The sequence below is a fragment of the Pinus tabuliformis genome, chromosome Q, assembly GCF_031772625.1.
Source record: "Pinus tabuliformis cultivar Carrire ecotype Pingquan chromosome Q, CPIR1, whole genome shotgun sequence".
Lineage (NCBI taxonomy): Eukaryota > Viridiplantae > Streptophyta > Pinopsida > Pinales > Pinaceae > Pinus > Pinus tabuliformis.
This window is the reverse complement of record NC_142296.1, coordinates 1,001,457,872-1,001,472,630: the sequence shown is the minus strand read 5'-3', so window position 1 is coordinate 1,001,472,630 and position 14,759 is coordinate 1,001,457,872.

The window sequence follows — 14,759 nt, the reverse complement described above, 5'->3', positions numbered from 1 at the left end:
ATATTTTATCCTAAGTTTTCAAAAATTTATGTAATTATTGTTTTCAATTCTATTAATATAATTTCAATACTCATTACTTTAAAATAAAATTGAAATTAATTTAATTGAAATTTAATTATTAAATTTTAAATTTCAATTAATTAATATTTTAAAAATTATTATAATTTTTAAATTAATTTAATAATTTTTTAATCAAATATAATTATTATTTAAACATTAAACATTATAAATACAAATATTTCAAAACTTACTTTATTTATAATTTAAAACATCATTCATTTCTAATGGATTAATAATATGTTTTGAAAGATGGTTTATTTATGATTCTTTCTTTACCTTTGTTCAAATGCCAACATTGCAATAAGTTCATCTAAGATCATGTATTACCTATGTGCAAATGGCCACCTTTGCAATAGTTATAATGAGTGTAATGTTTTTATATATATCTATAAAATATTAAAATAATTATTTATAAAAACATTATTAGCATAATGATATTAGTAAATATAGTTAATACACATTAATTAACATATAAAAATAAAAATATATTATCAATCAAAATATATCAACCACATTTACTAATATAATTATATTAATTAATTATTGAATTGATTCATAAATTATTATTAATTATAATTCAGATTAGTTAACTATAATTAAAATTTAATCATAATATTTCATTGAAATATCATGCGAAATTCCTGACAACATTAAGTGAAATGACTTTTTATCGCCATTCAGATTCAAAGTGGAACTATGCCCCCACATTTTGACCCATTCTAAAATGACAAACCATATAATGAAAAACCACAAAACCGTATGATGAAAGATAAGGTCGTCCGCTTGCAATGTCAAACACCGTGCCAACGCCGAGAGAGACCGAGGAGCCCAGAGACGAATTGTTCCCACACAGATGGCCAGGCCTGGACAAAAGAGTGTTCACCGTGTGAACTTTGGATTTCTCCAGAGAAATCTGCCAACCTCGACCAGATTGGCGGAACCTACAGTAAGATATGGAGCAAAGTCAACTCTGAACCATCGGATGATGACCCGAACCTACAATCTGGTTACGATAAAGGAGAGATAACAGATTTCCTTTGGTTACGATAAAGGAGAGATAACAGATTTCCTTTTCTGTGGACTTCGTTTGTGTATATATGATCGTCTTAGGGATTTGATCTTCGGATTGTATAGAGTACACAACTTAAATTTGCAATTTCAACAAATCTTTGTTAGATTTTAGTCAAATTTAACACAAAAATATAAGTGCAGAAATACTGAGAGTAGTTGAAATACTTTAACCCTAATAATTTTTTTTTCCAATTGCTTTATATAATATATGCATAGTTTTTTTTAAACATATATAATATAAGTAGTTGATATTGAATAGACCATAATGTGCACATTAAAATGTTATTTTGTTATCATTATATTTTTAAATACACATCAATATTACTTATTCATGCATTTCAAATATTCTATTTATTATACATATTGGATTTTTTTATTATTAATAATATTTTATAATGCCACATTTCAATTTTATATTAAAATTTGAATGAATTACAAATCTCCATCTTATTAAGAACTATTTGTATTTATTTTACTTTCAATTACTTATTTCATTTGAGCATTGAAATATTTTATTATAGATATAGAAATATTAATTTATGATTGAGAGAAAGTGTGAAATGTTTTTTAAATGAAAAAGATATACAGGTTGCAATATCAATAATTAATGAAGCCAAAAAGCCAACACAATAAGGGTGGTAGGTATTATTAATGTTTTATAATACTTTTAATTAAAACTAACCAAATATATATATATATATATATAGTGGATATTTTTTTTTTAATGTGGTTCATAGATACTAGAGATCAATGATCGCTCAATACATGGAAACAATCCTGGGTAGATCCACCTAAAAGGATCACTTTGACTAACCTAACCTCAAGAACATCAGGGAAAATTGACTTCGTGACCTCCCATTAAAATGGAAACAATCCTGGGTAGATCCACCTAAAAGGATCACTTTGACTAACCTAACCTCAAGAACATCAGGGAAAATTGACTTCGTGACCTCCCATTAAAATGGAAACAATCCTGGGTAGATCCACCTAAAAAAATCACTTTGACTAACCTAACCTCAAGAACATCAGGGAAAATTGACTTCGTGACCTCCCATTAAAAAGACGCTTATACAACAAGACTCGACCCATCAAAATAACCATTAAAAATAGACATTATTTTTTTATTTAAAAAATATTTTATTTTTATTTAATAAAAATATGTATCAATTCAAAAAAAATTTACGCATCTCCATTGCTGAAAGATATTTCTCTTGACCAATGCACGAGATGTCTATCTATCACAATCATCATATAGTCACAACTTATGCCGCATGTGATGGAGTTGAGGCTTATTTTTGAAGCGGCAAAGTCACTATGAAAGCTCCACCCTACCCTGTCAACAATGCTTCAAACAAAATACCCATAATTTTAGGTGTTGGGTGACTTGCTACTCGTGTCATTTGTGTTCCTGTTGGCATATGGGAGAAGATTGAAGTCCCCTTTATTTCGAACGATGCAAAGTATTGAATATCTTAATGGAAATGCAAATGCTAATATGGATATTTAAATAGTTTATGAATATTTAAATAGTTTATTATATTTGTCGCAGTTATGGTACTATTGTTTTGTTTTTTAATTGTGTATCAGTTTGTTTTTTATTAAAAATTTATGTTATTTATCTTTAGTTTAACATTAAGAATTCAATTTTTATTATTTTTTATTATTATATAAATTTACTTATTTCGGAGGTGATTGGTTGAAGTCTTATTATGGGTTGTTTAGTAATTTCTATTTCTATTACTTACTAGTTTTTTATTTTTAGTTTTATGTCTTATTTATTTATTTATTTTTATTTCCATTTTAATGACTTATATTTTTTCTCAATATTTTCAATTTAAAGTGACTTATTATTATATTAAAAACATATTATATATATATTAAAGTGTATATATGTTAATATAAGCAATATTAATTAGTCATTTTTCTTAATTTAAAGCGATAACATTCAACAATATAATATTTTATTAATTGCTTAATTTTTTTGTTTATTGTTTTTAATTTAATTAAGTTATATTGCATAAAGAAGGCTGGTAAGACTCTTCCCTGAAGACGAGACTCATATCCAAACCAGAGTTGCAGGGACATAGTAATACCATTTCCCACTACCCTTCTTTATGTAATTTTTTAAAACTTAACAGTCAATTTGTTAACGGTTGACAGTTGAACATTTCTGCAATCGTATCCCACAAATACCCCAACTTATTGGAAGAGTTTTGGAGTGTGCAGCGGTTACATGGCCCCAGAGTATACAATGCAGGGGCAACTATCCATGAAAGCTGACGTCTATAAATTTTGCTCGAGAAATGCAAAGCTTACTGAAATAAAAGCGAGAGAAGTAAGCTTCAAAGTTGAATACGAATAAAATTGTGGAAGATAGACCAGCCGGTCAGGTGATTGAGATTACATTATTAGAGGTTTGTTGATTATACTATTGGAGGTTAATTAATTGTAATGATTCATGGCGTATACTGATACATGAAAGTGGATTTTTCTAGCGTTGAGAATCTATCGCAAAATGTCTCAGATGTGTGCAATTGACAATTCATTTGAAAAATAAAATTCCAAGAATGAATTGTTCGAACCACGGATTAAGTTTAAAAAATGTCTTTAACTGGATTTTTATTAAGAAAACAAAAACCAGTTACATTAAGATAATATTTCGCCCGGCATATATATGAAAGAAGAAAACAACTTTTCCAATAATGACGTACATCTAAGCTATGCATTCGGAGATAGAAAAGAGAATTTCGCTCAGCATATATAAGAAAGAATCAAGTAGCCTCACGCATGTCCCCGGCTATGAAATAGCGGTATGGCCTTCTTCTCTCACAAAGCCATATATGTATCTTTCTCAATTGCTTAGGCCAATTTTAGAAAAATGAGTCCTTCTTCCCTCACAAAGTCATTTGAGATAAAGCTGTAATATATGTATCTTTTTGAATCCCTTAGGCCCATCTTAAAAAAGGGAGTCAGTTGTCTTGTTTAATTCCCTTGAACATATGCATCATCAGTGCCACCATCCCCAAAGTTTTGGAGGATTGGAGGATCAAATGTCAATTTACCCGATTTACCCAATATACCATCTATGATTGTTTTTGAATCTAGATAAAGATGGATATTCTGGATTTTTTTTTCTTGACAAACCAGAATAATCCCCACAGAGTCACCATTTACATCTTTTTATCCCATTTCCAAATAACTACCAAGCGAAGGTCTTAGGACATAATTTCTAACATAGGTGGATGGTCCATATTTATTTTAACCAGTTTGTGATGTTTTAACATATTGTAGTTTAGATGTTAATAGTAAAAATTTTGTGTCAAAAAGGTCCTTCTCTTATAAAGAAAATAAATAATTTTGTATTTTAATTTAATGTTTTTTCAATTTTAAAATTAAGTTATTATTATTAATTAAAATTTTGAAATCAATTTGCTTAGAATTCAATTTAATGGTTCATGCACACTGCGCTGCCATGACAGCTAGGGTTCGACCTTAGCCGAGCATCGTTTCTCTTGCTTTTCTTCTTCATATTGCGCTCAATCAAAAAACACAGAACTGAACACAAAACACACACATCTTGTCCATTCCATTACCAAAGAAGGTTTTTTATACACAGTGGAGAAGCTTCTTGATCGGCTAGACCATCGATGGTGATGGCTTCTTCAAGAAGCTAAAGAAATCTTTAGAAGCTCCAAGATGGTTGAGCATTTAATGATTCAGGTGGTTGGAATTAATGTTTTCCAACAATCCCCCTTAATTCCAACCATAATATAAACACAAAAAATATCCTATAGCATAATACATAAGACACATACATACTCTTAATTGACATGCTTGCTGGTTTAAGTCTTAGCTAGGCTTACAACATAATCTAGATTTTTTATAACACATAACTTTTACAAAACTCAAATTTTGCCTTCCCAAGAGGCTTAGTGAATATGGCAGGTACATTTTCATTTTCATTACAATATATTAAGGCAATTTCTTGTGATTGAACCTTTTCTCTTACAAAATGATATTGTGTGTCTATATGATTTGACCTTGCATGACATATAGGATTTTTCCCCAATTTGATGGTGCTTTGATTATCACATCTGATCACTATAGGTTCTTGTTTACCTTCACAAACATCTTCAAGTATTCTTTTGAGCCATATAGCTTCACAAGTGGCATTACATAATGCTTTATACTCTGCTTCTGTTAATGACAAGGAAACTATTGCCTGTTTCTTACTACTCCATGATATAGCTCCTGATCCTATATTGAAGATGTATCCAGTGGTGGATTTCTTGTCATTTGGATTTCCGGCCCATTCAGAATCAAAATGAGCTGTCAATTCAACATTACAATCATTACTATATTCAATACCAAAATTGATAGTTCCCTTTAAATATCGAAGGACCCTTTTTGCAGCTATCCAGTGGCTTTCATGATGCTTAGCCATGAATTGACTAAGTATGCTTACTGCATAAGCAATGTCTGGTCTATTGGTAGTGAGATAATTCAGACTTCCCACTAATTGTCGATACAATGTTCCATTCACCTCTTTTGTTCCATCATCTCTTCTCAATTTGATATTTTGTTCCAATGGATTACTCACTGCTTTACATCCATTCATATGAAATCTCCTTAGTACTTCATTTGTATATTTGTTTTTTGTGATTAAGGTTCTTCCATCATCTCTCCATACTTCAAGACCTAGACAATAGTGTATCTGACCAAGATCCTTCATCTCAAATTCCTGTGATAGCTTCCTCTTTATATCTTTTATCAATTTATCAGCACTCCCTGTTAGTATTAGATCATCAACATATATAGAGAGTAATACTATATCTCCATTTCTATATGTCTTGACATACAAATTAGGATCAATTTTTATTTTGTTAAATCCTCACTGAAAGAAAAAATTATCGATTTTCTCATACTAAGATCTAGGTGCCTATTTTAGTCTATATAAGGCCTTTTTTAACTTGCATACAAGATGTTCTTGTCCCTTCTTTACAAATCCTTCTAGTTGAACAAGATAAATCTCCTATTTTAAGTCACCATTTAGAAAAGATGGCTTCACATCTAATTGATGTAGCTTCCAATCATATTTACTTGCCAATACTATCATTATTCTGATTGCATTCAGTTTTGCAACAGGGGAAAATGTATCTTCATAATATATACCTTCTTTTTGTGAATACCTTTTGCAACCAATCTTGCCTTATACTTGTCTATGATACCATCTGCATTAAATTTTATCTTGTACAACCATTTTGATCCTATAGGAACTTTATTTTCAGGTAATTTTGTTAATTCCCAAGTTTCATTTTTCATCATAGAGTCATATTCTTCTTTCACAGCTTCCATCCATTCTTTATGATTTTTAGCTTGTTCATAATGTAAGGGCTCAAAAATAGTCATTACTTGAGACATTAAAGCATAATATTTATACCTAATAGGGGTTTGAATCTGTTGTGTTGACATTCTTAGAGGTTCATTACACTATGGAGTACCTTCGCCTCTTCTTCTTATCTGTGGAGTGCCTTCATCACTTCTTTGTGGACTTTGAATTCTTGGCATGTCTTATGGAATGCCCATGCTTTCTCGAGCTTGAGATAATTCCACAACTTCTTCTTCTTCTTCCTTAAAGTTGTAATAAGGATGTTGCCATATATTATGTTCATCTGCTTTTATTTGTTTATTTGCATGCTCATGAAATATAACATCTCTACCTGCAAAGACCTTGTGAGTACTTGGATCGTACATTTTATATGATTTTTTATCAGTACAATATCCAATAAAAATGCATTTGATGGCTTTGGAATCTAACTTTCTCCTATCCTCTTTAGGAATATGAGAAAAGGTCTTACATCCAAATATCATTAAATGACTAACTTTAGGTTTAAAACCATGAAATGCTTCAAATGGTGTTTTTTGCTCAATATACTTAGTAGGGCTTCTATTTTTAAGATAGACCGCTGCATTAACTGCTTCAACCCAAAACCTATTAGAAAGTGCTTTACTTTTTAACATACTACGAGCACATTTAACTAATGTTCTATTATTTCTCTTAGCTACTCCGTTTTGCTGAGATGTATGTGGTACCATAAATTGCCGCATAATTCCATTTTGTTTGCAATATTTGATAAAATCTCCTGAAATGTACTCACCACCTTTATCTGATTGAAGAATTTTAATTCTCTTTCTTGTTTTCTTTTCAACCATACTCTTGAATTCTTTAAAGTATTCAAACACATCACTTTTGTTTCTTATAAAATATACCTAGGTGTATCTAGTGCTATCATCAATAAGTATAAGAAAGTAATATGCTCCACCAAGTGACTTAGTTTTCATTGGACCACATACATCAATATGCACTAGTTCAAGTATTTCACGTTTTCTTCTATTTTCATGCACAATAAATTCTTCCCTATGTTGTTTTCCTAGTGCACAACCTTCACATTCAAAGTATTCACCCTTAATATTTGGAAGACCTTCTACCATCAATTTCTTTTGTAGTAACAATGATTTAAGTGTTCATACCTTTGATGCCAAAGCTCTATATTTGACGTGCCAAAGCTTGATGCCCATTCTTCATAAAATCCAACTTGTATAATCCTTCAACTCTCATTCCTTTTGGAACAACCTTGTAGTTTTCCTGCGCATCATTTACAAAACAATGTGATTTCATAAATTCAACTTTCAAATGTTGATCTGTAATAGTAGAGATTTAAATTAAGTTCTTCTTTAATCCTGAAACATACACCACATTTTGAATTTGTTTTTCTTGTCCATTAAGCATCATAATACTTATATCACCATATCCTTTAATTTCATGTGATCTATTATCTCCTAAATAGACGTGTCCACCATTATTAACCTCATGATAAGTATCAAACCAATCTCTTTTGCATGACATGTGTATTGATGCACCAAAATCTATAAACCAAACATTATCATCATCGGTTTCTATTGATAAAGCAACATTGGACACAAACAATTTAATATCGCTAAATTCATGACTAATTGATTCATCTCTATCAACACAATTTCCAGAATGCCTTCTTTGTTTAAATTGATCAGACCTTTTTTTCATGCAATTCTTAGCAAAATGACCAAGTTTTCCACAATAATAACACACATCATCTCCACTTGATTCGGCATTTGTCCTTGGTAAACGTGTGCCTTGAAATGATTTTACCTGTGGATTTTTTCCTTTATTTTTCTCCCATTGTTTTCCTTTGAAGCATTGCTTCCCTTTAGCCATAAATGATAAATTTGAATTTGGAGATTTTTGTTTAAGACTTCTTCTCCGCTCTTCTTCCTGCATAAATATACCCTGCCAAATCATCATAAGTAGGAGCCTTCTCTCTAGCTGAAAGACCAGTGATAAAAAATTGATATTCATCATGCATTCCATTTAATGTGTCATAGTAATAAAGTCTGTACTAAATATTGTTTCACCAATGTCAACTAATTTATCCTTTATATCCTTATTTCTAGAAATAAAATTACTAACACTTTCATTTTCTTCCATTTTAACTGAAAGAAGCTTACTCTTTAAATACAATATTCGATTTGTAGTCTTCGTCTCATACAAATTTTTTAGAGTGTCCCATGTCTCCTGTGATGTTTTGCACTATCTAATGTGTGGAATAATATTGTCCTTAACGGAAATCCGCAAAAACACCTTCACTTTGTTTTCCCGTCACTCCCAATCTTGAATTGCAGCATCTGTGGCTTGAGGGGACACTAGCTTGACTTCAACCCCAGACACAATCACCCATATATTGTAGCCTTCCATCAAAGTCTGCAACTTAAAATTCCAATTTGCATAGTTTTCACCATCTAACTTGTTAGAGTCAGATAAGTAAGATTCCACCAATACATTAGCCATTGTCAATAAGCTTCTAAATCCTTAAATATCAACCACCAAGATACAAAATTTTCACAACTTCAATAATTAATTTCCTTAATCAATCACCAATAATAACACCATTTTTTTTTACTTACTCCTTAACAACCACTAATTTTTTTTTTTTTTTAAACTCCATAATCCCAAAAAAAAAACACAAAACATTATATAACCAGGTTATACGTTACGAATCTTTCCTTCCAAATCTACCTTAGAGAATTAGCCCAAAATTATAAAGTCACTTGAAAAATGAATCTTTTCTTCCAACACGGCATTAGAGAATTAGTCCCCAATAAAACATGTTTATAACTAGAACCAACTTCTCAGAAATGTTCTCATTTTCTACCAGAAATCAGAGAACCCATAAACAAGCTACAGGCTATCATTTTCTCACAAAAACATATGTTGCAATTCTTTCGTTACAACCATATACAACAGTCTTCAAAGGAAATATATGCCACAAAGTTTTATACAAGGAGAAACACAAACCTCCTTTCTTCAACCGAATAGAAGCTTTGCCCTCCGGCCAGCACACCCTTTCTTACCTGCACACAAGCAAATTTCTCCTCGAAGCTCCTTTGAAATCCTCGGCTCTATTTGCTTGAGAGAAAACGGCTCCACCCAACTCCTTCAGCCAACGAATTTCTCAATCTGACTCTGCTTCTCCTCGCAGCTCCTTTACCAACGACTCTCTTAAACTTCCAGTCAGTGCCCCTACACCCAAACTTCAATTGCACTCTGCTCCACTTGCAAGAAAAACTCTCACAGTCACACCACTTGCATCAATAAACTCTAAACACTCAACACTGGTCTCTCACAAGCTCACACATCCTCACGCTCTCAACACTGGTCTCTCACAAGCTCACACAACCTCACGCTCTCAACAGTAAACGTAGCTCTGATACCAAATCAGAGAACACAGAACTTAACATAAAACACACACAACTTGTCCATTCCATTACCAAACAGGGGTTTTTATACACACAGCTTGTCCATTCCATTACCAAATAGGGTTTTTTATACACAGTGGAGAATCTTCTCGGTCGCCTATACCGTCGGTAGCGATGGCTTCTTCAAGAAGCTAAAGAACTATCTAGAAGCTCCAAGATTGTTGAGCATTTACTGAGTCAAGTGGTTGGAATTAATTTTTTCCAACAACGCTCCTCGCATGTTTCTACCTCTACTATTGTCTTGACTCTTACACCCTTCTTGCCTGTGGTGTCTAGCTTGATTCATTTTGCATTAGCCACTGCGACCTTTTTTTCTCTCGTCACAACTTCCTCGGGGATTAAAATGGCGTCTCAGTCTACTGAGGCTGCGGGCTCGTCCTCATGTTCTCAGGATGTTAAACATGCTTCTGCTTCTTGTGTCCCCCCTTTAGTTTCCTCTGTTGCAGGCTTTGTGGTGACTATGGCTCCTGGTGATGGTTCATTGTGGTCGGGCTTGGTTTCAATGCCGAGTTATTTGAGTTCCATTCTCCCTTCAAGCCAAGAATACTCTCAATTGGTGGTGCCTCCTCTGTCTTTCAATGATGTTGTAAAGTCCACTTCACATGCCACGCTTCGGGTTTGTCTACCCCTATGTCACACTCCGTTGTGGTCCTTGTTCTGGCCCGTGATCGAGGTTTTGCTTGTGGCAAAGTTTAAAGTTTATATGTTAAGCTACTTTTTTTTAAGTCAGATTAATCTGCATGTTCAATGGTATGCAGCCAGAGTTAGTTGACTGCCACTCTTGGATTTCTGAGCAATGAAAACTGTTAATCTCAGATACTGAACATCTACCCTTTGGCTAGAGGTTTTTTTTTATATTAGGTTTCAACAAAGTTGAGGACAAAGCTTTGGTTGTTGAATCTGGTTTGTGGTTTTGAGGCAGTGTAGGGCTATCTAAGAACCCTTGGATTTTCTCCTTTGACCTGCTCATCGCTTCAACTTTGTCTACTCGTCTTTGAGTAAGACTCTCCAATCTTCCCTTGCATTTGTGGAAACTTGATTCCTTAATTGCAATTATGTAAAGCATTAGGAAAATTTTGTTGCAAGTACAGACACAAGACTTTATTTGAAGTTCACATATGCTTACATGGATATGGATTTCATACCTAAATAATGTTAACAAGTCGTGAATTCTCATGGCTGTAGAAGCTGGACTATGAAAATATATCTTTTCCTTGCAGGGGCTACTAGGAGACTAGCCATATCCTCAAATCTTGCCCCAAAACAAGAATGAATAAAGAAAAGAAACCGAGTCAAAAACCTCAATGGTGGGAGGGTACCAACTTTGATCACTATTCAATTCCTAAGGAGGATACTCCTCCAACTCCTTGCAAAGAGGACAAGTTGCAAAACGAAATACACTGTTTAGTAGCAAATGAAGAAAATTTAAGCACTAATGTGGAGGCTCTCGTCATCTCAATTAAGGATAGCAAATTAATTGATTCTCCAAGTGTTTTTCCAGAGATCTCTAGTGGAAAAAAGGCATCTGTTGCAAAGCACCAAATCACGGTCAAAGGTAAGAATGTACCGAGGCCCATCCCCCCTGAGGATGCCCTTTCTGGATTTCCTCATTGGGCAGACTAGGTGGATGCATAAGAGTTTTCATTGGTCTAAAAAAATGAAGATGATAGCAGAGATCACATATAGGATGGTGATAATGAAACTATTGGAAAAAGGGTTGGACCTTAGTTGGAAAAAAACAATGAAATTATCTCTCCAAGTTTTACTAGAGGTCATTCCAAGTCAAAATGAATTTATGTTAAAAATGGGATGCAAATATATTTGGATTTTATGAGTATTTTGGAAAGTTTTTAGTTGGAGCAAAACAATTTTTTTTGTAGTGTGGGGTTCTCATGTAAGTTTTTGGGATGATCTTACGTGTTCTATCCCAAACCTTCAAGGAATTATGGTCGCTGGTTCGAAACATGTCAACAAACAAATTTTGATGTCATTATCACTAAAAACATCTCTAAAAAATTATAATAGTTTGGGTAAAATCCCAATTTTATTAATACAATTTCAATACTCATTTTTTTTCGAATTGAAATCAATTTAATACATTTACTAATATGATTATGTTAGTTGATAATTGACTTGATTCATAAACCATTATTGACTATGATTTACATTGATTGACTATAATTAAATTTCAATTGTAATATTTAATTTAAATATTATGTGAAATTCCCAGCAACATAAGTGAAATGATATTTTTATTAGCATTATTCAAAGTGAAACTATGCCCCCACATTTTGACCCATTCGAGAATGACAAACCGTATAATGAAAAACCACAAAACCGTATAATGAAAGATAAGGCATCCGCTTGCAGTGTCAAACATCCGTGCCAACGCCGAGAGAGACCGAGGAGCCCAGAGATAAATCGTTCCTAGACAATAAGAAAAGCCATGTCTCGTTCAATCGAAACCATATTTATTTAAAAAATCCCCTTTACCTATCCCTAGTGATTTAAATAATTAAATAAATTAATTTAATAACCAAAGAAAAACTTTCTAAAAACCCCCTTTACTTATTCCTGGTGATTTAAAAAAAGAAAAGAAAAGGAAAGAAAAGAAGAGAAATAAATTAAATATATTAATAACCAAAGAATAATAAATGAATAAAATAAAATGGAATTATATTCGAATTTATAATATCTTTAATTATTTATTAGGAAGAAAATTTAATTATTATAATTATAATATTATTAACTATTTATTATAATTATGTGTCCCTTTATAATTATAATAAATTTTCTAACCCTTGAATTCTCTAATATTTAAAAACTTTTTAACTATTAATTTAAAATTGATTTATTTTATAATTAATTTATGTTATTATATATTTATAAATATATGTCGCCTTAACTTATTATTTGATCAAAATATATTTAACTATTTATAGATTATCTAATTTTACTTTTATAACTAACTAATATTTATATATAATAACTTTATAACTAAGAATTTTAGATTAATTTATTTAAAATTAATTTATTTTTAATTAATTTATTTTAATATATATTAATTTAAAATTAATTCAAGTTAATTTATTTCAATATATATTTATAAATATATGTCCTTTTAACTTATATTTTGATTAAAATATAATTTAACTATTTTTAGATTACTCTATAACTAACTAATATTTATAATAAGAATATTAACTTATTTAATAAAGTTTTTAACCCTTATATAAGTCAACTAGCCGTTTCCCGGTTAAATATAGCCATTGTCATTATAGCCATTACTTGGTCTAGAATGTTCTGCTGTTTATTTAATATGCAAAGCGAGAACTGTTCATTCAACTTTTCCTGACGATGAACCACATTAGTTGGTTCGAAACGCATCGACAAAGGTTTTCTACATTTACGCCGAAATTCTTCTTATAATTGTTATGGATCACAGAAGCTTCAATTCAACAATCGAAACCATACTCTTTAACCTTTCAGTTCTAATGTGATGGCTAAAGCAGGACAAAAGAGTGTTCGCCGTGTGAACTTTGGATTTCTCTAGTGAAAATAGCCGACCTTAGATTGGCAGAACCTACAGTAAGGTATGGAGCAAAGTCAACCATGAACCATCGGATGATGACCCGAACCTACAATCTGGTTACGATTTCCTTTTCTCTTGTGCTTTGTGGACTTCGTTTGCGTACAAATAACAGAGTTTGTGTACTTTTTTTGAGTTGCCTTAGCCTAAAGCTCTCTTCATATTGATTTCTTTTTTATAAATAAATAGATTGAAAAAAAAATATATAGATAAATAAATAAAATGGTGGAAAGTAAATTCACAAATTGAAAGGCTGTAATTATTTGATTAGATGTTGGGTTGAGAAGTTGAAATTATCATATTGGAGGGTGGTTTTATAGAGCTTGAAATTATTAAGTAGTTAAGTGTATCTTTATTGAATATTGGCAAATTAATTTTTCTTTTAATTTAAATCTTTATCTTAATCTTTATCTTATGGTCATAAATGAAAGATATTGGCATACTCACTTAGTCTTCTTTACATCAATAGTTGGAATTTCAAATATTAACTATCCAATATAATTACGAAATTACCATGAATATTATCAAATAACAAAGAGTATTATACAAATATGAGGGTTTATAAAATCAATGACTTTTAAAACGAACAATTGTGTTAGAGCCATTCATTTTAAAAAGGGAAAAATGATATCTATTGACAGTACATCAACGACATTTACTAATATAGTTGTGCTAAATTTATTAGAGGTTGGTTAATTGTAAGAATTCACGTCCATGTATAAAGTGGAAGTGGATTTTTCTAGAGTTTAGTGGCTCTGCTAGAATGTCGTAAATTCATAAGCGTGTAAATCCAGTAGTGATTTTATGACAAGTATAGATCCATCTTAGACAAGAATCTCGCAAAGCTTCCAAAGAAATAGGATCTCTTGAGGTACAAACCTTTTTTTAGGGTGTAAAATTTGAAAAAAAGGTTTTCAACTCAAGAGTTTTGATCCTTGTAGGGACGCCATCCTTGGATTGTGTAAAGTACACAACTTAAATTTGCAATTTCAACAAATCTTTGTCAGATTTTAGTCAAATTTGACACAAAATATAAGTGAAGAAATAGTGAGACTAGTTGAAATACTTTAACCCTAAGAATTTATTTTTTTTCAATTGCTTTACACAATATATGCATAGTTCTTTGTTTTTAAACTATTAACAATACAGAAGTAGTTGATATTGAATGGACCACAATGTGCACATT